Source organism: Camellia sinensis, chromosome 1 (assembly GCF_055761805.1).
Source record: "Camellia sinensis isolate YWXY chromosome 1, ASM5576180v1, whole genome shotgun sequence".
Lineage (NCBI taxonomy): Eukaryota > Viridiplantae > Streptophyta > Magnoliopsida > Ericales > Theaceae > Camellia > Camellia sinensis.
In genome coordinates, this window is record NC_138961.1 from 43,105,211 (window position 1) to 43,132,502 (window position 27,292).

The following is a 27,292-nucleotide window of genomic DNA, read 5'->3' on the forward strand; positions in this document are numbered from 1 at the left end:
TTAGTGAATTGGCAGGCTGGCCTTGTCTTTGGAGGCATTTTGGTCATCACAACAAATGTCAAACACCCCCAGGTGGAGGCGCAAACAGTTGTTCGTCTCTCTTCCCAGAAAAATGTTCTTGATGGAATGTAATTCAGCAGCAACGTTGCTTATGTTCATTCGCTCCCTTGCCAATTCTGCAGAGCAAGCGACTCCGACTCCAATTATTGAATTCAAGCACTGTTGAATTTGTGACTCCCCATGCTGTTCTGAGAATGAGTGTCATTGTCTGAGGTACTATCGTGTTCTTCTTCATGAAGAAGTATTGGATCTACAATGTCTAGCACGCGGTCAGGGAATGATGCTTTGGAAAAATTGTGAAGGTTTAGACCGTCTTTGAACAATTCGTTAGTGGGTCTTTTGTTGGTGAACATTTCCAACAAGAGAATGCCATAGCTGTAGACATCACCGCATGTAGACACTTCACTTGCCATTCCATACTCTGCAGTGCACATGATATATAGTGAGTACTGAACAAAATCAATCGCAAGATACTCTCCCAAAGGTTAAAACTGTGATCTCATAAGCTTTTAGCATTAAAATTTCGATGAAATTTCAGCATTATTGGAATTTATTTTTTAATCTTTTGGGTCTGTTTGGATGCCAATTCCAATAGACCAGTTTTTCACAGCAGGCCCAACTAGGCCTCAAGGCCTCCAAACAGGACTAAATCCAGCAGATATTACTGGTAGTGTATGTGTAGTATTTACACTAAATTCAACCACAACAAGTCATAAATGATGCCATACTGTGTATCAACATATTGGCCATTGATATTTGATAGCATGAATTATCTAATTTGACATTTACTGTGTTAAAGTCACAAAAATAAAATTAAAAAAATGCTTCCAAAATCATGTCAAATAAAAAACCATGCTGGTTTTTTTTGTTTTTTTGAACCTGCCAAATCCAGAAAAATTACAGGATTTATTCTCTCATTTGTGTTAACAACACGACATAGCCTAGCATTTTGTAGGCAAAATATTGAACCAATGTTTGTTTTGATCCACCAAATTACAAACTCAGCTTAAAAATAAATTATTAATTACTCTCAGGATCCATGGTATTTCTGGCAAAATAACACAAGTGAATTTGTAGAAGCATCTTTAAATAAACAGGAGAAAAAGAATACAAAAATAAGGTTGATTCCTGGAGCAATGTACCAAATAGTCCCTCTTATTCCAATAGAGTTTGTCTGATTCATATTAAAGTTTTGGGTGGCTTCAGGAAGGAATTTCGCTAACCCAAAATCACCAACATGACCAATCATATCATTGTCCAAAAGAACATTTCTTGGCTTGAGATCGCAGTGAATTATTGGTGTTCCGCAATGATGATGAAGATAATCCAGTGCACAAGCAACATGAATGGCAATATTTAATCTCTGTAGAAGGTTCAATTTCCTCAACTCTCCATCTGCTGAACTCGGATAAGGATGCAACCAGTCGTCTAGGCTCCTGTTAACCATGAAGTCATAAACCAGCGCCTTGAAATCATTGCCTTGAAAATCAACACTCGAGCAAATAGTTTATATCTTAACCAGATTTCGATGCCTGATATTTCTCAATGCTTTACACTCCGCCATGAAAGTCGGGTCAGCTCCTCGGCGTTGAAGGTTGAGTACCTTCAAAGCTACAAATGTGGTAGAGTGATCGAAAGTTCCTTTATACACAGAGCCAAAGTTACCCACACCGATCAATTGTTAGAAATGGTTTGGAAATTCTGGATAAAAACATAATTTTTCCTAACTTTGGTCAATTATTTAGGTGGGACCCGTTCGCCAAAATTGGCGAGTGTAAGCGGTAACGCGTTCTATGCCGCGTTGTGATTCACGTGGTATATTTGGTTGCTCAAAACCATTATCGGGTGAATGGGAAATTGAAGCCAAAGTGTGTTCCATGGAAATGGAGTTTTTGGTGGAAATTTCTTAAGGTTTGGAAATTGGCTTGTCCCACATTGGTTTTGTGGGAAGTTTTGAATGGGTTTATATAGCTTGGAATTATAACTTGAGGAGGGCCCCAAGGAGCACCCCAAGTTGATAGAAGGAAGAGGTTATAGCCAAATTGGGCTAGACCCAAAAATAACCACACGCGCACACCATTTGAGTAGGCTTGGGCACAAGTGCATGGTGTGAAGTTAGGTTAAGCTTGTCCAGCCCAATACTAATCCTTTTGGACCAAAAACATTTGAATTCAAATTTATTTTTGGTAAAATAAAATCTGTCCAATTTAAAATTCAAAATTTTGAATTCAAAATTGTTGCACCTCTTCAAAATTTGTTTTGTAAAGGTTTAATGCCCGAACAGATTCAAATCTATTCCACCTGAACAGATTTCAACTCTGTTTAAATTTCAAACCGAAACAGATTCAGTTATCTGTCCAAACAGTACCAATTCAAACCAACAGCTTCAGTATCTGTTCAAACGGGTATGCTACCAGTTCAATTCAAAATTAAAGGGTGCCACTACATCTATAAATAGACTAGCCCTCATTTGATGAATTCATTCAATTTTTTCGTCCATATAATTCTGCAATTACTCTCTACATATTGCTGCATTATTTTCCTTATGAGAAAGAGTGTAAACACTTTGTGTGCTCGTTGTACGAATAAATTGTAGCGCTGCATTTATTCGTTGATTGATCATTTTATCCTGGGAGATAGATGTCCACATTCTGAAAGCACCGTGGAGAGGACGAATCTGTCTAAAGGACACAGTGTCAAACACTGGACTTGATCATAATATTGTTCAAAAAACTAATCAAGTAAGTTAATTTATTTTCTGTTTGTTTTTAATTATTTAAATCAGATTTTAATTTTGTTTTTGTGACAAATTAAAGATCTGTTCTTATTTATTTATATTTATTTATTGGTTTGATTTTTGTAATCAAACAATATCTCTCATTTCCTATTTTTTCTTTTGTATTTTGTTTGTCGTTTAGTACACAAACAGAATTAATTTATTTAAATATAGTGAAGATTGTCCAACAATCTTAAGACATATTCTTTTATTTTTGTTGTCTTCATTGTATTTAATTTTCTGTGTTTTCACAAAGTTATATTCTGGTTGGAAAACAAATAGTAGTAATATACTGTTTGACAGATAGTAGTAATATACAGTCTTTTCTTTGACAACTAGTAGTAATATACTGGTGTCATTAACAGTTTCAGAATATTAATTTGTGTTACAAAAAATTATTTTGGTATTTTATTTTTCTAGTTTTAGTAACAAGGAAAATAAAATTATTTTGTGTTATAATTTATTTTTTGGTTTTAGTAACTAGAAAATTAATTTATGTTTTGGTTTTTTCTGATTTTTGTAATCAGATATTATGGCTACTACAACTGAAACTGCAACTGGAAGTGGTACTCCAATTGTTACACCAACTCTGGTCCCTATCTAGAACCATGTTCAAGTACCAATAAATCATGGAGAAAAATTGAAAAAATTTAATGGTACTGAGTTTAAGAGATGGCAGCAGAAGATGCTGTTTTATCTTAGAACTCTAAATTTGGCCCGATTTCTCTGTGAAGAGGTTCCAACACTTAAAGAGGGTGAAAGTGATCGGCAAGTTGTTGCCGCTGTAGATGCTTGGAAACATTCAGATTTCCTGTGCAGAAACTACATTCTCAATGGCCTTGACAGCATGCTGTATAATGTTTACAGCCCTCTAAAAACAGCAAAAGAATTGTGGGATTCTTTGGAGAAGAAATACAAGACAGAGGATGCCGGCACAAAGAAATTTGTTGTCGGTAAATTTCTGAACTTCGTTATGGTAGACTCCCAAACGGTAATTTCTCAAGTAAAAAAGTTTTCAATTAATTTTACATGATATTCATTCTGAGAGTATGTCTCTGAGCGAGTCTTTCCAAGTCCCTGCATTAGTGGAAAAGTTACCACCGGTTTGGAAATATTTCAAAAATTATTTAAAACATAAATGTAAAGAGATGACCATGGATGAACTTATTGTAAGACTGAGAATTGATGAAGATAACCGTATGGCTGAAAAGAGGATTGAGAAAAATCCCATTGAGTCCAAGGCTGTCACGACCCCAAACCGCCCCTAGTAGTTTGGTGCCGTGATGGCCAGTAATCTGAGATTACCGAAGGCCAACTTACAAAATTCACACACAATCAGAGTATAGATATAGGGGGCTCACAAGCACGGAAGCAATAATCTAAAATACAAGTGGTCCATAAGAGCAGTGCATAAGTCAAATGGAATGGCATACATCTTTACATGGCTTTACAACTTGAATACAAATAGAAATGAAGTACAAAGATACATATTACGTCTTGGCAAAAGGCTTCTCAAGCCGACATGTTCGAAATACATAAGCATCAAAATTGCCGACATAAACAAAACACTTGAGCTACAAATCATAGAACACAATCTTCAGGATTGCCGACATCCCCAAAGCCGACATAACATGCATACAAAACACACATCTCGGCGTAGCCGACTTCTTGCTTGTTACCTACATATATACATAGGGAGGGTGAGCTTGGATACTCAGTGAATGGTACAAGTAATAAAGGGGTTAAATGAATGATTCCCGAGGTCTTTCAAAACAAAACATAATATATCCTTATCAAAACCATACATATCATAGCTTGTACAAAACATGAGATAAATCTTGTTCATCAAACTTGATCTTACAAAACTTACTTACATACGTCAAATCTTATAACATAACCTTGGCATAACCTTGGTCCTTCAAAACTTACTTACTTACTTACAAGACCCACGCGGTAAACCGCTAGTGGCAAAACAAGACCAAGTAAGAAGGCCCGTAGCCCTTTAACACTTGGGTGCTGCTCAAGTTTAGAGTCCTCCAGCACGAGGGACTTGTGTTACTTAGGCCCGTAGCCCGCTTTAACATGATGAAACTTGTGTTACTTAGGCCCGTAGCCCGCTTTAACACGATGAAAACTTGTGTTGCTTAGGCCCGTAGCCCGCTTTAACACGATGGTACTGCACAAGTTTAGAGTCCTCCAGCACAAGGGACTTTCCGAGAATGTCGTCAAAACAAAGCTTACTTGATACATTGCCATTCAAAACGAAGCTTATACTTGATACATAAAATAGGGATATCATTCATGCTTAACAAATACTTTTATCAAAACGAGGCAAAGCTTTATCAAAACCTTAAGAACATAACTTTATTAAAAATACCACTCACTTTGGCTCTTGGGACGTCGAGATCAAGGCAAAGGTCCAAGTCCTACAACACATGGCAAAGCACACTGAACATACTTCTCAAAACAAGCCTCACATGCATGCATTGATCTCGGAAAAACATGCTGGAAGTCAAAACACTATTTTACATGTCAGGAAGACATGCTGGGTACCAACCAGGTCTTTGCCGAGGTCCCACACCTCCTGGCCGAGGTGTGGCTACCTAGGCTTCGGCATGCGGCTGCACGCCGAGGTGCGCACAAGACAACTAAAAGTGTAAGTGATCATGTAAGGTAGGCCAAGGTGAGATACGATGCTTGGCCTAAGTGTGAGGTCTAGGTAAGAGTGATCTCGGCGACTACACCTCGGGAAGCGAGGTCTGGAGATCTGGGTTTCCACCCGTGAAGAACATGAAGAACATGAACATGAAGATTATAAAGAACATGAATGCTAAAATCATAACTCCTTTATTTACAAAATCTGGGATTTCATGCTATGAGTTCGAAAACATGGACCTGGGTACCCACACTTGAAAATCATATGAAAACAAACACAAAACATGAATCTAGGCAAGAGCTTTCGGATCAAAACATGACTTTTCTTGAAGAACACATGAATGTTATTTTCTCTCTCTAAAACCAAGCTTCAAAGCAATGTATAGCTTACAAATCATATTCAATCATGCAATGCAATAACATAAACATAAAGAACAACATGAGCAGATCAAGAATCTAACCTTGGAACACGGATCTAACGGTTCGATCTCTAGGAATCAAGCTTGGAAATCTATCTCCTCTCTTGAACTCCTCTCCCTCTTCTAGAGCTTCTCTCTCTACTCTTCAAAACAATTATAGGAACAAAATGATGGGTTTCTCTCTCTGCCGGCTGACTTAACACTCAGCTCGAACACGTGGCAGCGGCCGATTGGTTCTCTTCGAAAAGGTGATAGATTGACAAGACAAGGCAATGACAAGGCGTATCTAACAAGCTACTCGGTAAGGCACTCCGGCAAGTGATGACATCGGCTAACAACAAGACTTCGGCAACTAAGGTGACCATGACCTCGGCTAGAAAAGATGACACTTGACTAAGCTGTGCCACACCTTGGCCTAGATGTGCCACACCTCGGTCTAGGTCATACCACTCCAGGACAAGATCACTTGGGTGCATAGGTAACATCTCGGCCTAGATGATACACATCTCGGCCTTGGTGATTCACACCTCGGCCTAGATAATGACATCTCGGCCAATATGCCAGGGCGAAGGTGGAGGTCAAACAAAGTGGTTCCAAGACAATTCTAGACTGAAGATGACCTCGGCTAGGAATGATCTAGGCTTAACATAACAGGAAAGGGACAAAGCATGCAAGCAACACTTAGACACTTCACATAGCCACAAAACAAGGCATGGACCTTACTTACTTAAGCAAAACAAGTCACAAACATACAAATGCAAGCTTAACAAGTCATAATCATACAGATGCTCATGAACATGACTAAGACGTAAATGTGGGTTCTTACAAAGGCTAATGTTGTTGAACCAGTGCATAAACCACATAACAAAAAGAGGAAGTTTACTGGAGATGATCCTAAACAAAGCGACAATAATGGCAACAAGAAGTTCAAAGGAAAATGCTACAACTGTGGCAAGATTGGACATTGTGCTTCTGACTATCGCCGCCCTAAGAAGGATAGCGGAAGTACAAGCAAGAAGGCCACCAATCAGGCCAATGTGACAGAATTAGATTACATCTCTGACGGAGTGAATGACATCAACCTCTATGCTGTGGTGTCTGAGGCTAATTTTGGTTGGAAATCCCAAGGAATGATGGGTTGACACTGGGGCACTCGTCATATTTGTGCAGACAAGAAGATGTTCACTACCTACAATGAGGCTGCAAATGGTAAACAATTTTATGGGAAATTCTTCTACTTCTATTGTGGCTGGACAAGGAAAGGTGATCTTGAAGATGACATTAGGGAAAGAACTGGCCCTCAACAACGTACTACATGTACCTGACATCCGGAAGAATTTGGTTTCTGGTTATTTGTTAAGTAAAAATGGCTTTAGGCTTGTCTTTGAGTCTAATAAATTTGTATTAACAAAGAGTGGTATATATGTTGGTAAGGGATACATGAGTGATAGTCTCTTCAAATTGAATGTAATGACAATTGTACCAAAAGTTGCTATTAATAAGAATAACACATCTTTTGCTTATATTCTTGAGTCGAATTTATGGCATGGTAGATTAGGACATGTAAATTTTGATGCTTTGCGTAGATTAATTGGTTTGGATTATATACCAAAGTTTGAAATTGATCCTAATCGTAAATGTGAGATTTGTGTAGAAGCGAAACTAACTAAGGCTCCATTTAAATTGGTTGAAAGAAAAATCGAACCTCTAGAATTAATTCATACTGATATATGTGATCTTAAATTTGTTCAAAGTAGAGGAGGCAAAAAGTATTTCATAACATTTATCGATGATTGCACAAGATATTGTTATGTATACTTACTTAGAAGCAAAGATGAAGCCTCAGAAATATTTAAACTCTACAAAACTGAAGTTGAAAATCAACTTGGAAAAACCATTAAAATGGTTAGAAGTGATAGGGGTGGTGAATATGATGCACCATTAAATGAATTTTGTGCACAACATGGCATTATTCACCAAACTACTGCACTCTATTCTTCTCAGCAAAATGGAATTACTGAAAGGAAGAATAGAACCTTAAAAGAAATGATGAATGCCATGTTAGTTTAGGCTTACCACAGAACTTGTGGGAGGAAGCAATATTGTCTGCTAATTATGTTCTTAACAGAATACCCCACAAGAAAACTAATAACACTCCTTATGAATTGTGGAAAGGTCGACCGCCTTCCTACAAATACTTAAAAGTGTGGGGGTGTTTGGAAAAAGTTGAAGTTCCTTTTCCTAAAAAGACCTTGGACCAAAAACAGTGAATTATGTGTTTATTGGTTATGCTCAGAATAGTAGTGCATATCTGTTTCTGAGTTATAAATTAGAAATACCTGATATAAATGTAAATACTATTATAGAGTCAAGGAATGCTGTGTTTTTTGAACATGCCTTTCCTTACAAGAAAGGACATGAATTAAGTTCACAGAAAAGAACTTATGATTGTACACAAAGTCAAGAGACTAATGAGCATCAAACACAAGAGACTAGTGATGGTCTCGACCAACAGGATTTAACTGATGATGAACCAAGACGAAGTAAGAGAGCAAGAACATCAAAATCCTTTGGTCTAGATTTTCTAACATACCTATGAGAAAATGAACCTCAAAGCTTTAAGGAAGCAATGACAGGTCCTGAAGCACCTTTGTGGAAAGAGATTGTTAATAATGAAATTGAATCCATTATGCAAAATCATACTTGGGAATTGGTGGATCTTCCACCTGGATCTAAACCTCTTGGATATAAACGGATATTCAAGAGAAAAATGAAAGCAGATAGTTCAATAGACAAGTATAAAGTAGGACTTGTAGTAAAAGGTTACAGACAAAAGGAAGGTCTGGACTATTTTGACACATATTCTCCTGTGACAAGAATAACATCCATTCGCATGCTTATTGCTATAGCATCATTGTTTAATTTAGAAATACATCAAATGGATGTTAAGACAGCTTTCTTAAACGGGGATCTAAATGAAAAGATCTATATGGAACAACCCGAAGGGTTTGTAGTGTCGGGGCAAGAAAAGAAAGTTTGTTGGCTTGTAAAATCTCTTTATGGATTAAAACAAGCACCTAAGCAATGACATGAAGAATTTGATCATGCAATGCTTACTAATGGGTTTAAGATAAACGAATGTGACAAGTGCGTCTATGTTAAAAACACTCACCAAGGATATATCATAGTTTGTCTTTATGTGGATGACATGCTTATCATTGGAAGTAGTCAAAACATGATCAAATCAACTAAGCAAATGCTTAACAAAAGATTTGATATGAAAGATATGGGGGTCGCATATGTTATATTAGGAATGAAAATTACTAAAACATTTGAGGGATATGCATTATCTCAATCACATTATATTGAGAAAATTCTTGGTAAATTTATCAAGGATGATATGAATGTAGCTAGAACACCTGTAGACATTAGTCTTTATTTATCGAAAAATAAAGGTGATGCAGTCTCTCAATTAAAATACTCCCAAATCATTGGAAGCCTAAAGTACCTAATGAATTGTACTCGTCCTAATATAGCTTATGCTGTCAATAAATTGAGTAGGTACACTAGTAACCCCGGAGAAGACCATTGGAAAGCGATCATTCGGGTTCTTAGATATCTAAGATTTACCCATGACCATGGTTTGAACTTTACTCGATATCCAGTAGTGCTCGAAGGTTATTGTGATGCCAATTGGATATCGGATACTAAAAATTCAGAATCCACTAGTGGATATATCTTTACTATGGGAGGCGCTACTGTTTCTTGGAAGTTCACGAAACAAACATGCATCGCATGATCCATAATGGAATCTGAGTTTATTCTTTAGACAAAGCAAGAGAAGAAGCAGAATGGCTTCGTCACTTCTTAGAAAACATTCCAATGTGGCCAAAACCTGTGCTAGCTATTTGTATGCATTGTGATAGTCAATCTGCAATAGGCAGGGCACAAAATCATATGTATAATGGTAAGTCACGACATATTCGTCGTCGACATAATACCGTAAGACAATTTCTCTCAAATAGAATAATCTCAATAGATCATATAAAATCTAAAGAGAATATAGTTTATATAGATTATATAATCTCAATAGATTATATAATCTCAATAGATTATAGATTAACAAAAAGTTTGACCAAAGAGCAAGTGTATAGTTCATCGAAGGGGATGGGATTAAAGCCTATTACATAAGAGTCATCATAATGGTAGCCCTACTTATATGACTGGAGATCCCAAGAACTAAGTTCAAAGGGACAACTAAGTTATGTGTGCCTCGCCAGAAATCATCAAGGGATTAAATTTCCCTACCCATTCCTATAGTGAGAGTGATATCTGCAACATGTGTTGTCTGCAGGGGTATAAAGGTAAGCTTTGCTTTTAATGATTACTTATATCTTGATTTAGACATAAAATCAAGACGAGTATCAGGAGATACTCACAATAAGAATCACCTATATGAGTGTCGAATTGGGGCTAGTTCTATGAGAATGAAGATGCTAAATTCTCTAGAAGCACTCATGAAAACCAGGAGTGTTCAAGGCCAAAATGAACACAACAGTGAGAACCACGATGTGTTAGAAGATATTTTGTGTGAAATCTATTGTCTTGGCTTACACAAACGGCTAAACAATTCAAGGCATCGCGTCCATTGGTTAGCTAGTAAGTCCGATAGGTTATCACTAGGGAAGGTTCAAGGCCAAAAGCTACCTATCCTGATGCAAGATATTTTTGATTTATACTCTTTCGACAAATTTTGCATATTGTTGCATTTCCGTTGTCATCAAATTCCATTCATGTAGAGGATTGTTAAAAATGGTTTGGAAATTTTGGGTAAAAACATAATTTTTCCTAACTTTGGTCTATTATTTAGGTGGGACCCGCTCGCCAAAATTGGCGGGTCTAAGTGGTAACACGTTCTACGCCGCGTTGTGATTCACGTGGTACACGGTCTAAGTGGTCTCTCTGTTCAAACATGTATGCTACCTGTTCAATTCAAAATTAAAGGGTGCTACTATATCTATAAATAGACTAGCCCTCATTTTATGAATTCATTCAATTTTTTCGTCCATATAATTCTGCAATTACTCTCTACATATTGCTGCATTATTTTCCTTGTGAGAAAGAGTGTAAACACTTTGTGTGTTTGTTGTCCGAATAAATTGTAGTGCTGCATTTATTCGTTGATTGATCATTTTATCCTGAGAGATAGATGTCCACATTCTGAAAGCACCATGGAGAGGACAAATCTGTCTTAAGGACACAGTGTCAAACACTGGACTTGATCAGAATATTGTTCAAAAAATTAATCAAGTAAGTTAATTTATTTTCTGTTTGTTTTTAATTATTTAAATCAGATTTTAATTTTGTTTTTGTAACAAAATAAAAATCTGTTTTTATTTATTTATTGGTTTGATTTTTGTAATCAAACAATCTCTCCCATTTCTTATTTTTTTCTTTTGTATTCTGTTTGTCATTTAGTACACAAACAAAATTAATTTATTTAAATACAGTGAAGATTGTCCAACATCAATTTGTCTAAAGAGAACCCACCAGTTGCTTTTAGGAGATTCTCATATGACACTTGTAAAACCGAAGCTAGCATTGAAGATTCTGAAGAAGGCTCCTTTCTCTTTCTTCTCAACTGATAAAGAATTGCAAAAGACAACATCAAAACCAGTATTGCAATCCCACAAGTTATGGGAACTAACTTCTTCAACAAATGAGACCATTTTCCCTTCTTTGACCCTTTGATGGAACATGTTGATATATTGAATCCAGGCATGACACTGCAAAGATTGTCATTTCCAACCAAAGAAACTGCACTAGCATTCTTGAAGATTCCACAAACTGGTGCCTCACCCTCGAAATCATTGAAAGATAAATTCAATTTCTGCAATGAAAAGTTCTCTAAATACACTGGAATTGGGCCAGTCAAGTTATTTCACGAAAGATCCAAGTATTGAAGACCTCGCAACGAACTCGAGGATGGAGGCAGGCTTCCTTGGAAGAAGTTGTCCTTCGTGATTAGTTGTTCCATGCTTGTGCAACTGCCAAGACTAATTGGAATTTCATCGGACAAATTGTTATCCGACATATCTAAGTCGGCAAAAATTTTCAAATTACCAACTTCCATGGGAAGAGAACCAGTCAAATTATTTTTAGACAAATCAAGAACGACTGACAAAGATGAAAGACCGATAACTTCTGGGGGTATGGTACCCCTACGATTGTTACCAGAAAGATCGAGTGATATTAACCGATTGCATTTCCCTAAAGTTGGACGTATGTTGCCTTCTAGATTGTTTCCTCCAAAACCAAGTTCAGTTAACGATGTTAGATTTCCTAGGGAGAACGGTATATTCCCTGATAATTCATTCCCGCTAAAACCCAATTCTGTAAGGTTTTTAAGTTCTCCAATAGCTGCAGGAATGCTTCCATTGAATTGGTTATTGCCCAGATACAATATCCCTAAGCTATGGAGATTTTGTATACCTATTGGTATGCTTCTAGATATCTGATTACTTTGAAGAGACATTATTTTGAGTTGGGAAGAAAAATTGCCTACAACATCTGGCAATATACCTCCAAAATTGTTCGTGTTGATAGCCAATAGCTCCAAACTAGTACAGTATACCAAAGATGAGAAAAAATCCAAATCATCGTCTTCTCCATTTCCAAGACGACTTTGAGAAATACTTAGCCACCGAAGATTATGCAAGTTCTCCAAGGTAGGCACTTTTCCAATAAAATTGTTTGATGCACTACAAGAAAAATCGCCTTTACCGGCGTTTCAAAAATGCCGCAATAAGTGTAAAAGCGCCACCAAAAGACTATATCGGTGTTTTTATATTATGTCGATGATACGGCCGTCGCTATAGGCATAAGGCGTTTTATAAACATCGCTGATAGTTATAGTGACATTTTCATAAACACCGGTATACTATTAAAATCTGCTTAAATAATTCTATCAAATATAACTGATGACGTCGCAGGATATAGTGGCGCTTTGAACAAAAACGCCACCTTTTTACTTTATTTCATAATTTAATTAATATAAAATATGCTCTGAGCTGGTTATTTACATTCACAGACACATCATAAAAGAAAATAAAAATAAAATTTGATAAAACCATCAAATTAAATATTTTACAAAGAACAATTAAACTGTACATGTTCATAAAAGCATATTAAAAGTTATAAAATTCACCCCAATCTTAAAAAAAAAAAAAAAAAAAAAAAAAAAATCTGAAATTCCCCAATTAGCACACTTGGATATTTAAATGCTCTTACAAAAAATAAAAAAAATAAAAAATTTCCAACAAGATTTCAATTTTGGGCCTATTTCAAAAATGAAGCTACAAATTCCTTACATCTAGAATTAGATCTTCCCTTCAGCAAAATTATCCTTTTGACCTACACATAAATAGATAACAGTTGCAAATTATAATCTTTTTGAAAAAAAATCTAGAACAAAGCAATAAATACCATCAAAATCATGAAGAGATAAAAGCTAATACATAAATCCCCATCATAATAAGAACATGTATAGTAAGATCTTTAAGGTCAGTTCGTCAATCAACATTTAGATAATCAAACACCAAAAAATCACCATGAACTTTCTTTATTACCCATACTTCTTTCCATTACATGGTAACTAATATATACTCAAAAAACATAATCATCACACAACAAATTTCAAGAAAACTTTGATTATACAATTACAAGCATCAGCTTGCCTTACCAAATTAAAGTTTCCATAGCTTTGCTTGACTGAGGGCAAAGCTTGAGGTTCAAGTAAAATGATAAATTCCAAAAAAATTATGTGATGACGTGTTGGAGAAGCATAAACACCACAAAAACACTAAACCCTCTCATCTCACTGTTGTTAACATGTCTAAAGAGCCACTCAAGTGATTAACTATGTACAAGGAAGAAAGTGCAGTAAGCAAATAAATAAATAAGGATTTGGGAAACCAACAAGGTCAGCCATGTGAACAATGAAAATAAGAATCCACAACAACGGATGGATATATAATAGAGTTGAGTCTAATACCCACCATAAGTCAATAAATTCATCAACCACCCTCAGGAGAACCTTCTTTATATAACTCGATTGTTATTGACCCTTTTGAGGTATTTAAAATCTGTTAAAACAGGAAAAACAAAAAAATATAAGAGTATACCAATAAACAATAAACAAGAAAATTTTGAGAAGACTCTCCAAAAGAACTGACACCCCTGCATGTCCCAATAAAAAGAAAAAAGATAAATGGACATTATGCGAATACAACAAATTGAGAAATATACAAATTATGACTTAAAAGGAGAAGAAAGAGAAAGCCACCTTATTAGTAGACAGGAAGTATTAGAATACCTTGATGAAGTACCGGTGAATCAGGATCTCCTTTAGCAAACCAGAGATGCCATAAAAATATAATAAACTTGACATCACCTAGAGATTAGATGTAAAATGGATTTAGTACTAGAAACCTTAACCTGGATTTTTTTACAGCAATGGACTTCCCTAATCAAGGTTTTTTTTCTCTACGTGATAATATATCCCCTTAAAATAAGATTCAAACTAAGAGTTTCACTGTTTCAATATAAATTGATCCATTCTCAAATAGCAGATGAAAATGATGCCCGACACCCAAACCTCGAGACAGTTCAAATTTCAGAGTATATTTCAAAAGCCATAGGTCTGTAGGGGATGTCAGTGATATCATTAGAAACATCAAACCAAATATTTTTATCTACCTCTTTGAGTGGTTATTGTTCAAGCAAATGATAAACTATGCAAGGCTCTAATTTCAAGGGAAAAGAAAACAAAATGAAGATCAGTTACCTTAATAACTTTTCTGATGCAATCCTGGCAGCAGCAATAGTGCCATGGTCAGGTACTCACTTTACAACACGGTTTGGATTAGATCGCATTGGAGAATGAATCTTAACAAGCTTAAAAAAAAAAGAAAAAAAAAAGAAAAAGAAAAGAGAGAGGTCGGCAAGCAGGAGTAAAATACGAGAAATTACTGTAGGAATCGAATAATTGTAAGGAATACAATTCTATGTGTACCACAAAGGACTCATGAGGTGGTGAAATGGTGAAAGCGTTTTCGTACTTGCAACAATAAGGAAAAAACAGTTCACATGGATGACTATAATTTGGATGCTTTGAGCTAAAGCAGGAAACAAATAATGATTAAAAAAGTTGTGATAATCCTTTAATTTGAACGTTCCACTCCCATCTGGTATCCATAATGGTTTTGGTTCGCATTCCTTATTTTTGTCATCACCAATTTTATTTTATTATATTATATTTTTGGTTCTCATAACTACATTGAATTTGTTAAATTTGTTCAAGCAAGATACAAAATTCAGCATAAAAGAATACAGAAGCCATCAACTTACTCCTAAACACTCCATCATCTGGTCGTAAGCCCTACCCTGCAATGGAGTATGACCTTTTCGAGACTCCAAGAAATACCTTGTCCTGAAATGAATTTAGTTATGGCACCTTGGTAAGGTACATGCATTACATTAATTACAATTATCTCCTCATCTATAGCGATCTCGGTTATCCCTTTACTATTCTGTTGTTTTTCGGACGCGGTTCCGTGGAGTTGGTAGTTGTACCTATCGTGTTGTCATCCTTTAAACTCTTTAGTTTGAGTTTTAGAATGTGTTGGACTCGGTTGTTTCAGGTTGGTAGAGCTTTAGCTCCCATTGTTGTTGTCCAGTTTTTGAACTGTCCGCTCGAGCGGGCCTTCTTGCCCTCGAGCGGGGTTTTCACAGTTTCAGTATTTCGTGCCTCTGCAAAACTTCTGCAGATGTGTTTTCTACGCTCGAGCGGGCTTCATGCGCTCGAGCGGGTCACGCTCGAGCAGACTTGTTGGCGCTCGAGCGGGTGGTACCTTTGGGTGTAAGTTCTGGGAGCAGGAAATCTACGCTCGAGCGGACTGGTTTCCGCGCTCGAGCGGGTTTACTTTATTCTTGTGTCTTGGCGCTCGAGCGGGTATTTTGCGCTCGAGCGGACCTAGTTTTTGTTCTTGACGCTCGAGCGTTGTGTTTTCCGCTCGAGCGGGAGAGTCGTATATTAGTTGACAGCTAGGCTATTTTAGATCACTTTTTACATTCACACTCTCTCTCTTACTTTTCTAAAACCCATTTTTGAGAGCTCCTCTCTCTAGAATCTCCCTTCTCTCTAGGGTTTGATCTAGCTAGGGTGTTCTCCTTACCTTTGGCCTTTGTAAAGGTTCTGTTGATCGTCGAGGGCTTCGTTTTGATCCGTGAATCTTGGAGCTTGGAGCATTTTGGTTTTTTTCATCGTCTTCTCTTGGGCTCCGAATTTGAAGTAGGCATATCCTACTCCTCTTTATGAATTTTGTCTTTAAATTTTAGCATTTTGATGTGTTGGGTGTTATTGGGTAGATTCAAGAAAGTTTGGGCCTTTGTGTAATTTTACAAAAGTTGGGGGTTTTGTTTGAAATAAACCTATATGCAAGTTTGGTATGAAAATAAGTTGGATGATGGGTTGTGGATGAAAATGGAACCTTAGAGTTGTTTTGTTAATTAAGGTAATTTTCCCAAATTGTTTTAATTAATTAATGCATATAATTAATTAAAGGAAATGAGGAATTGAATTGGAAATGTGGAAATTGGGAATGTATGAGACTAAAGGGTGTAGTTAGATCATTCATTGCTCACCTAATTGAAATGTTGATATATTATCCGCTTGCGCATTTATTTCCTGCTTAGAAATAATTGCTTTGGGCTACCGGTGGAGGGTAGTGTTGATTGTTGTAGACAATGCATGTTGATTAGGCGAACTAAAACTAATCAATTGGATGTGTCATAGGGTATCACGGTTGACAGAATACATTAACTTTATGTATTGGGTGATTGTGCATATGGCCAATGTGTTTATATGCATTATGTGTAGTCAGTTGATAGAATACATTAACTTATGTATTGATTGATTGATTGCGTATGTGATTCTGTGTTTATATGCATTACTTGTGTATGGGAGGAGATAGGGGATGTACTCCACGGTTTAGGGGAAGATGGGGGATGTACCTCTAAACCGGTTAATGGTTAAGGGAAGATGGGGGATGGACCCAGGGTTGCAGCTCATATGCTCTCCCATTGTAGTATGGATACAGCTCATATGCTTATCTGTTGAAGTGTTGATATAGCTCATATGCTTATCTGTCGAAGTGTTGATATGGCTCATATGCTTATCTGTGGTAGTATGACATGGCTCATGTGCTTATCTGTTGAAATGTTAGTTTGATTTGATATAGCACTAAAATGTATATCATCATCGTATGCAAAGTATGGAAGTGGTCTTTGTGTTACTGGTACAATACCAAAACGTGTATCCGTCTTGAATTTCGAAGGTGTTCTAGTCATGAACTATAATCTCATCAATTGTTTTGGCCAGAGTACTGAGCCTTGTTTTCAAAGTCAAAATTGAATAGGAAATGGAAATTTAATTGTAACGTAGATTGGGTTGTCATGGAATTGTAATAAGATGTAGATGGAGGTGTAAGTGTTGACCACCTGTCAGTTGTTGATATTTTAGGCATTGATCATAGTCGGTTTAGTATATTTCTACTGGGCTGTGGCTCACCCTACATGGGAACATCATTTTCAGGTGCAGGTAGCATGCCACCCAAGAGGATATAGCGTGGGAGACTTGAGGCAGATATACTTTTGTTATCTCTTTTTCCTTGATTGTATTACATATAGATTTAAGCCAAGGACTTATTGTGTAATCAAGTTAGTACTCTCTTTTACTAACCAAGTGTTAACTTGGAAAGTTGTAAGCCCGTAGGGCATTTGCTTTTGTTGTAAACATGTAATACTGTCGTAATGAAATACTCTAATGATTAGATGAATGTGGACCTTTTATGTATCAATGCATGTCTCTATATGGTTGGGTTTAATGTTATTATTTTGAGGGCGTTACAACTTGGTATCAGAGCGTACTGGGTTCGAATACTTTGGGTATGTGGGAAGTGATTAGTATCACAATGGGTTTGTCTCGCTTAATAGAGACTTAGATGTAGTGTCATGTGCTAAGTGTTTAATTGATAACATGCTTATGTGACTATGTGGGTATGGAATGTATTTTCTAGGATGTTGATTGGATCCTTGGGTTTCTGTGAGTCTTGTTGGAAAAGCACTTGATCAATGTTGTTTCTAACCGGAACTCTAGCAACGCCTCGGGACTATCATTATTCGGAAATGAAATTCGTAAGTGCTTATGTGTTTATGTGCTTACGTGGAGTGAATTACAGTTGTCCATGTGTTAGGACGTGAGTGTTTAGCTTCGGCACATGTATGAGTGTGCTAACGTGTCTCTGTTACTTTTACTAGGATGCCTAGGCGAGGAAGTTATGATTTCCCTCCTTCCGCTCGGGAAGAGTTGCGAAAACAGTTTGTGGAGTTGCGCCAAGGTACTACACCTTTGGTGCTGTTCGAAGGATGGTTTGCTAACCTGTCGAGGTTTGCTCCAGAATTGGTGGAGACGGAGGACTTGCGTTGTTTCGAGTTTGAGAGTAAGCTGCGTAACGACATCCATGTAAGGGTAGAGGGGTCCTGGCATAAAAGATATAGTGTGCTTGTTGAGGCAGCTGCCCATGTAGAGGTTGCGGTGCTAGCAATGGGGCAGAGTGGGGAGGGAGCCATCTCGGCAACTCCCGTGACTCAGGATGTTGGTAGGTCTTTTAAGAGGCAGAGGGGTTTAAACCCGCAACAGGGAGACCGGGCTAGAACTACCCTTCCAGTGTCGGATTTGGGTTTGGGAGAACGTAAGCAGAAGGGTGTCATTTGTTTCAGATGTGGTCTTCGGGGCCACAAGATTTCGGATTGCCCACGGAGGAAGGGGACAGGGTCAGCAGTTCAACCGGTAGTTGTACCACCAGGATCATCTAGCCAGTCGGGTTTTGGGCCGATCAAATGCTCAGTGGGGAGGCAGTTGTTGGGGTCTTCGTCAGCCCAGGTCCTAAGCCAGTTTCGTGCTCAGGCACCACCTACTTGTTGGATGTGTAATCAGCCGGGTCACATTCGACGTTTCTGTACTCAGCCGGGGGCTTCTTTGGGGGTTTTACAACCTAGCCAGGCTTAGTTTCATTCGACCGGGCAGGAACAGTATCGTTTTAGGGGACTAGCAGGCCAGACTACGAGGGCCTCAGTAGAGTCGAGTTCCCGAGCCCCAATGGGGGAAGTTTGTAGTTGTTCCAGGTGTGGACAGAGGGGGCACGTCAGTAGTTCTTGTTTGTGGCTTGTAAGCTTGTAGGTTATCTTATGTTTGGGGTTGACCAACTTCGGCGGTCCAGCAAGGGACGGTAGTAGTAGTAATACTGATGGGATGGTTTTGCTTTGACTAACCCGTTTTGTAATCAGTAGATTATTGTTTTGTGATCATTGGGTTCTGTTGTGTAACCAATGTGTTTTGGGAATGTTGAAACATCTAAACTGTTTGCTCATCTATATATATGTACATATATGCCTTGTGTGTTAATTTCCCTAGAGTGGGTGAATTGGAGCATGTTGTAGCTCAAAAGTTTTATCAATGTAATAAGTTGCTGTGAAACCATAAAATTTTTGGTATTAATGCATTTTTATTATGCTTGTGACTTGATTTGGGTAAGATAAGGGCTGAGGAACCATGTTTTCAAAATTTGGAAGAACCACCGAGGGGTGTGTGTCCTAGCCAAGGCAATATTGGAGCGAGAACTGTTTTACTTGCCGAGTGTGTGGAATTTCATGGGTATTACCCATTTAAAATTTTGTGCGTGGTATAGATTTTGGTCTACTGTCAGGTGAGCTCGAGAGGATGTGAAGTGTGCGATTGATACCAGAGGTAACACGTATTTAGTATGGTGTCCTACGAGGGCATAGTGCATAACCTTATTAGGAATGAGACTTGTACCTTCGTGGTAGGTAACGCTGCCGAATTGGCATATGTACTGGTTGGTTATTTCGATTGAGGGAGTGTTAGCCCCTACATGAGGGTATGGTTGTTGGCATCGGGGAGTGATGTATTGTAAGCAGTTGGTACTATATCTCGGGTAGTAGTATATGGGTACTTCCTAAGTTTTTGGGCTCCTTTATTATGATCGAATGTGATAGGTTAGTACCTTAACACTGGTTAGGTCGAGAGATGTTATCGTAAGGGTTGATTGGGTGTACAGCCCGTAGTCAGGGTGTGATCCGTGGATGGAGTCACAGTGGTATGGTGTTTGCGGATAGAGATGTGGATTAATAGTGAGGAGGGTGAGAACCTTTACTCTGCTGGATAGTTAGAAGAGTGAATCCTTGAAAGCCTTGTCGGCGACTTATAGTGATGTTGGGGTTTGGTTCATGATGGTTGCCTAGCGGTAGTTTTGACTAGTAGCTTAACACGGAGGTCGGGCCTCTAGATGGTACTCTCGAGATGAGTGACAAGTAAGATGTAGAGTAATGAGTATAGCGTTGGTCAAAGTGGTCCTTCGTGTTTGGGTTGTTGTGTTTGAGGTTGACCACATCGGTCTTCGGTCAAGGAAGTGAGCAGGCTTGCTAGATAGTCATGGCGGGGGATGGTGATTCCCTTAGACGCAGTGTTGATGCGGTTCAATTTTAGGAGATCCGATGAGATTCCAAAGTTTGTGGTTTGTGTAGAGAACTCCGTGGTTGGGGTTAGTGGTTTGAGTGGCACATCAGTGTGTGGATTACTGAGTGTGGAGTTTACTGAGTTGATTAGTCAGCTTGTCGGTATCGGGTTTTGGGTTGGCATTGGTCACCTTGAGTTTAGTCTCGTTTGTTGTAGACTTTCATGTTGATTAGGGAAAACTGAAACTAATCGAACATGTTTTGTCATAGAATCTGACGGTTGGAATAATACGTCTAATATATGTATTGATTGATCATTGTGAATGATTGGCTTTTTATACACTATGTATGTATGATGTTTGGTCTGATATTGATACAGCACTATAATGTGTATCATTTGTGTATTAAGGAGGTATCGCTGAGGCGAGATGTAGTCTCTTAATTGTTGGCCATGTTCTGAACCATGTTTATGATTTTAAATTGGTTAAGTTAATGGAGGCGGAATAAAATCGCAAAACCATGAATTTCTTATGCCTTATGTGTTGATAGTGTTGTTGTTATTTCTATTAACTATCATTATAGAAATGTTGTGTTTCATGGTGGTTTTGGCATCACTGTGTGAGTGATGGTTGTTGATAGCGCTTTTCTTTGGAAAGAAATGGAAAACAAAATTTTTCTAGTGGTTGGGCCATCTAAAGACGTTATTGAGAAATTGATTTAATTCAAGGGTTTTGAGGAATTCAAAATGAATCCTTTTGGCAAAAAAAACTGTGAATGGTTATGTGTTTTCGATAACACCGTATTTGTAAAAAAAAAAATGTTTGCAAGACTTTGAGATTTGCGTCGAAAATGCAAGGTCTATTTTGAAATGCCTCATGAGCAAGAAAATGTCTTTTTTTATGTAGAAGATTTGCCTTGATTATCCTTTTATTGGAAATTATGGTTGTGGAGCAGTGACTTAGCTTGGGGTGCTAGTCGGTTGTTGGTGAATTGTTTCGGGGAAGGTTTGATTTTGGTTAAGGCTTTCGCACCTATAGTGTTGTCGTTTAGAATGTGTTCCCTTGGTTAGTCTCTTCCTTAGTAAGAGTGAATCGAAGGTTGTAGGGAGAATAGTTCCTCTCCTAGTACTCGGGTGTTGGTGTTGTGCGATCTTTTGGCCTTGTGTTTTGGCATATCCTTAATTTCGGGGACGGAATTCTTTAAGGGGGGGAGGTTATAGCGATCCCGGTTATCCCTTTACTATTCTGTTGTTTTCCGGATGCGGTTCCATGGAGTTGGTAGTTGTACCTATCGTGTTGTCATCCTTTAAACTCTTTAGTTTGAGTTTTAGAATGTGTTGGACTCGGTTGTTTCAGGTTGGTAGAGCTTTAGCTCCCATTGTTGTTGTCCAGTTTTTGAACTGTCCGCTCGAGCGGGCCTTCTTGCGCTCGAGCGGGGTTTTCACAATTTCAGTATTTCGTGCCTCTGCAAAACTTCTGCAGATGTGTTTTCTACGCTCGAGCGGGCTTCTTGCGCTCGAGCGGGTCGCGCTCGAGCGGACTTGTTGGCACTCGAGCGGGTGGTACCTTTGGGTGTAAGTTCTGGGAGCAGGAAATCTACGCTCGAGTGGACTGGTTTCCGCGCTCGAGCGGGTTTACTTTATTCTTGTGTCTTGGCGCTCGAGCGGGTATTTTGCGCTCGAGCGGACCTAGTTTTTGTTCTTGACGCTCGAGCGTTGTGTTTTCCGCTCGAGCGGGAGAGTCGTATATTAGTTGACAGCTAGGCTATTTTAGATCACTTTTTGCATTCACACTCTCTCTCTTACTTTTCTAAAACCCATTTTTGAGAGCTCCTCTCTCTAGAATCTCCCTTCTCTCTAGGGTTTGATCTAGCTAGGGTGTTCTCCTTACCTTTGGCCTTTGTAAAGGCTGTGTTGATCGTCGAGGGCTTCGTTTTGATCTGTGAATCTTGGAGCTTGGAGCATTTTGGTTTTTTTCATCCTCTTCTCTTGGGCTCCGAATTTGAAGTAGGGATATCCTACTCCTCTTTATGAATTTTGTCTTTAAATTTTAGCATTTTGATGTGTTGGGTGTTATTGGGTAGATTCAAGAAAGTTTGGGCCTTTGTGTAATTTTACAAAAGTTGGGGGTTTTGTTTGAAATAAACCTATATGCAAGTTTGGTATGAAAATAAGTTGGATGATGGGTTGTGGATGAAAATGGAACCTTAGAGTTGTTTTGTTAATTAAGGTAATTTTCCCAAATTGTTTTAATTAATTAATGCATATAATTAATTAAAGAAAATGAGGAATTGAATTGGAAATGTGGAAATTGGGAATGTATGAGACTAAAGGGTGTAGTTAGATCATTCATTGCTCACCTAATTGAAATGTTGATATATTATCCGCTTGCGCATTTATTTCCTGCTCAGAAATAATTGCTTTGGGCTACCGGTGGAGGGTAGTGTTGATTGTTGTAGACAATGCATGTTGATTAGGCGAACTAAAACTAATTAATTGGATGTGTCATAGGGTATCACGGTTGACAGAATACATTAACTTTATGTATTGGGTGATTGTGCATATGGCCAATGTGTTTATATGCATTATGTGTAGTCAGTTGATAGAATACATTAACTTATGTATTGATTGATTGATTGCGTATGTGATTCTGTGTTTATATGCATTACTTGTGTATGGGAGGAGATAGGGGATGTACTCCACGGTTTAGGGGAAGATGGGGGATGTACCTCTAAACCGGTTAATGGTAAAGGGAAGATGGGGGATGGACCCAGGGTTGCAGCTCATATGCTCTCCCATTGTAGTAAGGATACAGCTCATATGCTTATCTGTTGAAGTGTTGATATAGCTCATATGCTTATCTGTCGAAGTGTTGATATGGCTCATATGCTTATCTGTGGTAGTATGACATGGCTCATGTGCTTATCTGTTGAAATGTTAGTTTGATTTGATATAGCACTAAAATGTATATCATCATCGTATGCAAAGTATGGAAGTGGTCTTTGTGTTATTGGTACAATACCAAAACGTGTATCCGTCTTGAATTTCGAAGGTGTTCTAGTCATGAACTATAATCTCATCAAATGTTTTGGCCAGAGTACTGAGCCTTGTTTTCAAAGTCAAAATTGAATAGGAAATGGAAATTTAATTGTAACGTAGATTGGGTTGTCATGGAATTGTAATAAGATGTAGATAGAGGTGTAAGTGTTGACCACCTGTCAGTTGTTGATATTTTAGGCATTGATCATAGTCGGTTTAGTATATTTCTACTGGGCTGTGGCTCACCCTATATGGGAACATCATTTTTAGGTGCAGGTAGCATGCCACCCCAGAGGATATAGCGTGGGAGACTTGAGGCAGATATACTTTTGTTATCTCTTTTTCCTTGATTGTATTACATATAGATTTAAGCCAAGGACTTATTGTGTAATCAAGTTAGTACTCTCTTTTACTAACCAAGTGTTAACTTGGAAAGTTGTAAGCCCGTAGGGCATTTGCTTTTGTTGTAAACATGTAATATTGTCGTAATGAAATACTCTGATGATTAGATGAATGTGGACCTTTTATGTATCAATGCATGTCTCTATATGGTTGGGTTTAATGTTATTATTTTGAGGGCGTTACATCATCGGTACAATATGCTAATTCAAATTCTATAGTTTCTTACCATTCCTTACAACCTGGATCAACAGTGAAACCATACATGTCGACAATGTCACAAATGGAGAGAGCAAACTCAAGAGCCTTAAGCCCAGTTCCTTTTGTTGCTGAACCAAAAGATCCACCTAACATAAGATATATAGGATTCCGAATCGGAATTACCTACAGAAGACAAAACCCAAAAGTTGTGACTTAGTGAGACGTAGGTTGAAAAGAAAAAGAATAAAAGTCTCCTATTTTAGATGATCCACATTCCCCAAAACACAATTATAGTACATTGCAAATGCTATCAAGTAAAGAGCAAACATATATTTGATTTTAACACTAGTAATAACAAAATCAATAGACAAAACTTGATATGTTTTGCTTATTATTCATCTTTGTTAGAGGCAATATCTAAAATTCAATACCATAGTCTGAATCCTATTACATAAAATTCAATACCATAGTTTGAATCCTATTACATAAAATAAGAGAAACACTAAATTCCTAAAAATCAAGCTTTCCAAAGTAACCCTTTTCTTTCCTCATAACAAGGACTGATTATAATATAAAAATGTTGACTCAACCAAATGATATTGAAGATATCTGCTCAAAAAGTTGCAAGAACTATTATATTAAAGATATATGCCAAAAACCAAAATAAGGAAACAACGACAACGAAACATAGAAACTGCTAAAATGTAAGAATCAAGTTTAAAAATAAGAAATAGGAAGGAACAAATCTAATGGACAAATAAGAAACTATGGATCAAAATCTTTAGTCTATAGCTACCTAGTTGCTTCATATTCATGCTCGATAACAGTCCAACCTAACAATGACTATTCTGTATCAAAATAACCATTTAGACAAGTTTGTTTGACATCAAACTAAAAATGTAGGTGAATCTTCAAATGTCCAGAACATTTATCTCCAAAAATGGAGTATTTGATATTTCTCATAGGAAACAATATCAAGAGGATATCAGGAAAGATAAGGGGAGTTAATATTATAGACAACAAAAAATATTGTGAGATAGATGATTACATATTTCACTACAACTATTTTTCGCATTATTATCATTAAGGGTGCACAAGATCCCATGGTAGACACAGATAACGCCACTTTCAGATTAGCATAAAATACTAAACTGATAAAAGTTTATTTTACAGTAAAAGTTTCATCATCATTTTTATTTTCCAGTGTTTGGCCAAAGATTAAAAGATAAAATAAAGATAACAAAATTTTTCCATTGACACATTTTATTGAACATTTGACATGCAAGGAAAATGGTACAATAAGAATCACAATATCAATAAGCTATTCCAACAAAAAAAAAATCCATAAAAAAAATTTATGTCGGTAGGATAAGAATCACAGCATCAGGAATACTAACCTCAACTACAAATCAGTCACCATCAATATGCATAACAGAGCATCAATGAACTAGTCACTAGCACCAATTTTAGAAACTGTTTTGACATTTTTTTGTAAGGAAATGTGATAGAGTGACAAAGATAATGAGATTCAATCAAAAACAGAGAGAGAGGGGTCCAAATCTCATAGAGCAATGAAGAGAATACATGAAATTCGATCGGAGAGATTGAGAAAATAGATTTGATATTACCACAATAGTAAATCGGAGAGACAGAGAGAGCAGATCTGATCGGATAGAGAGCAAATCTGAGAATAAGATCTACATCTCTACGTCGTTGAGCTTGCTTCTACTCACTGTTGCTAACGATCCAGATCCAACGCTGCTTGCTTATCCTGTATGTGATCAGAGAGATTAACATGGCACTCAAAACCCTAGATAAAAAGATTCGAAAATAGAAAAAAACAAAATAGAAGAAAAGAAACTAGAAATCAACTATAAATCGTTAGTTTAAGCCATGAAAGTCTACAGATCTTGTGTGAATATAGCAAATCCATATCAAAAAACTCTAACCTTGAGCCCTAGATCAACTTAGATAAGAGGGATTCAAACGATATACAGACAAACGCTCAAATCAAGTGTAGAACAAGAATTTCCAGATCATACAACCAAAGAATTGATGGAGATCGAAGATCCAAGGCCTCTATCTCTCTTTCTCTGTCTCTCTCTCAAAAGTCAAGCTCTCTTCTCTAAAGTCACGCCTCTCTTTTTTATCAGAGAAGTCATGCCTCTCCAATCACAAATAAATGTTCTTTCACAAATTTTTAGTAATCCTGTACAAAACGAGATGGGTAATTAAATTTGCTCAAAAAGAGAAAATTATAATAGATTTCACGATGTTTTTCAAAAAACATCAGGAAAAAAAACGTGGTGATATCCAATTTTTCTTGTAGTGATGGTACTGTGAGTCTCATAAGATTTGTGGCATTGGATATCGATATAGGAATGGGTCCAGAAAGTTGGTTGTCAACGACATTTATAACTTCAAGATTAGGAAGAGTGAAGCCTAGGTCCGCGGGAAGACTACCATCAAACAAATTTTTAGGAAGATGCAAGAACATAAGAGAAGAGATGTTGAAAATCGAGGGAGGAATAATACCCGAAAGCTTGTTTCCTCCGAAAGCAAGATACGTTATACTCTGCAAGCTGCTTATTGACTCTGGAATACTCCCCACGAAATTGTTTCCTGCAGCGGAGAGAGCCACAAGAGATGACAAATTCCCAAAGGAATATGGTATTTCGCCTGATAAATTGTTGAAGTAAATAAAAATATTAAGGAGCTTTGACAGCGAACCAAGCTCACTGGGGCTTCCCCAACAGGCTTGTTGTTGCCAAACCGCAACCACTGAAGATTTGAGCAGTGTGACAGATTGGTAGGTATTTCACCTCCAAATGAATTATTTTCCAGGCCTAAATACCATAGCCTCTGCAAATGACCTATCTCTTGAGGGATTTCCTTTCTGAAACCATTGTTTTGGATGTCCAAACCGTTAAGAAAGCTTAGATTTCCAATGTGTGGCGGTAGAGACCCCTCAAGTTTCAGAGAATTAAGAGATAAACCGGTCACCCTTTGATGGCGATGACTACATGTTACGCCTTGCCACTGGCAGAAATGAGTCGAATCATTCCAAGAGCTCATGAAATCGAGAGGGTCATGCGTTATCTTAGCTTTGAACTCGAGCAAAGCGAGTCGATTAGTCTCATTTCCTAGCAT

General features: G+C 37.5%; 1 pseudogene; it reads right to left on the reverse strand.

Annotated features, from left to right (window-relative positions):
• On the reverse strand, window positions 1-27,292 carry LOC114261352 (uncharacterized; annotated as a pseudogene).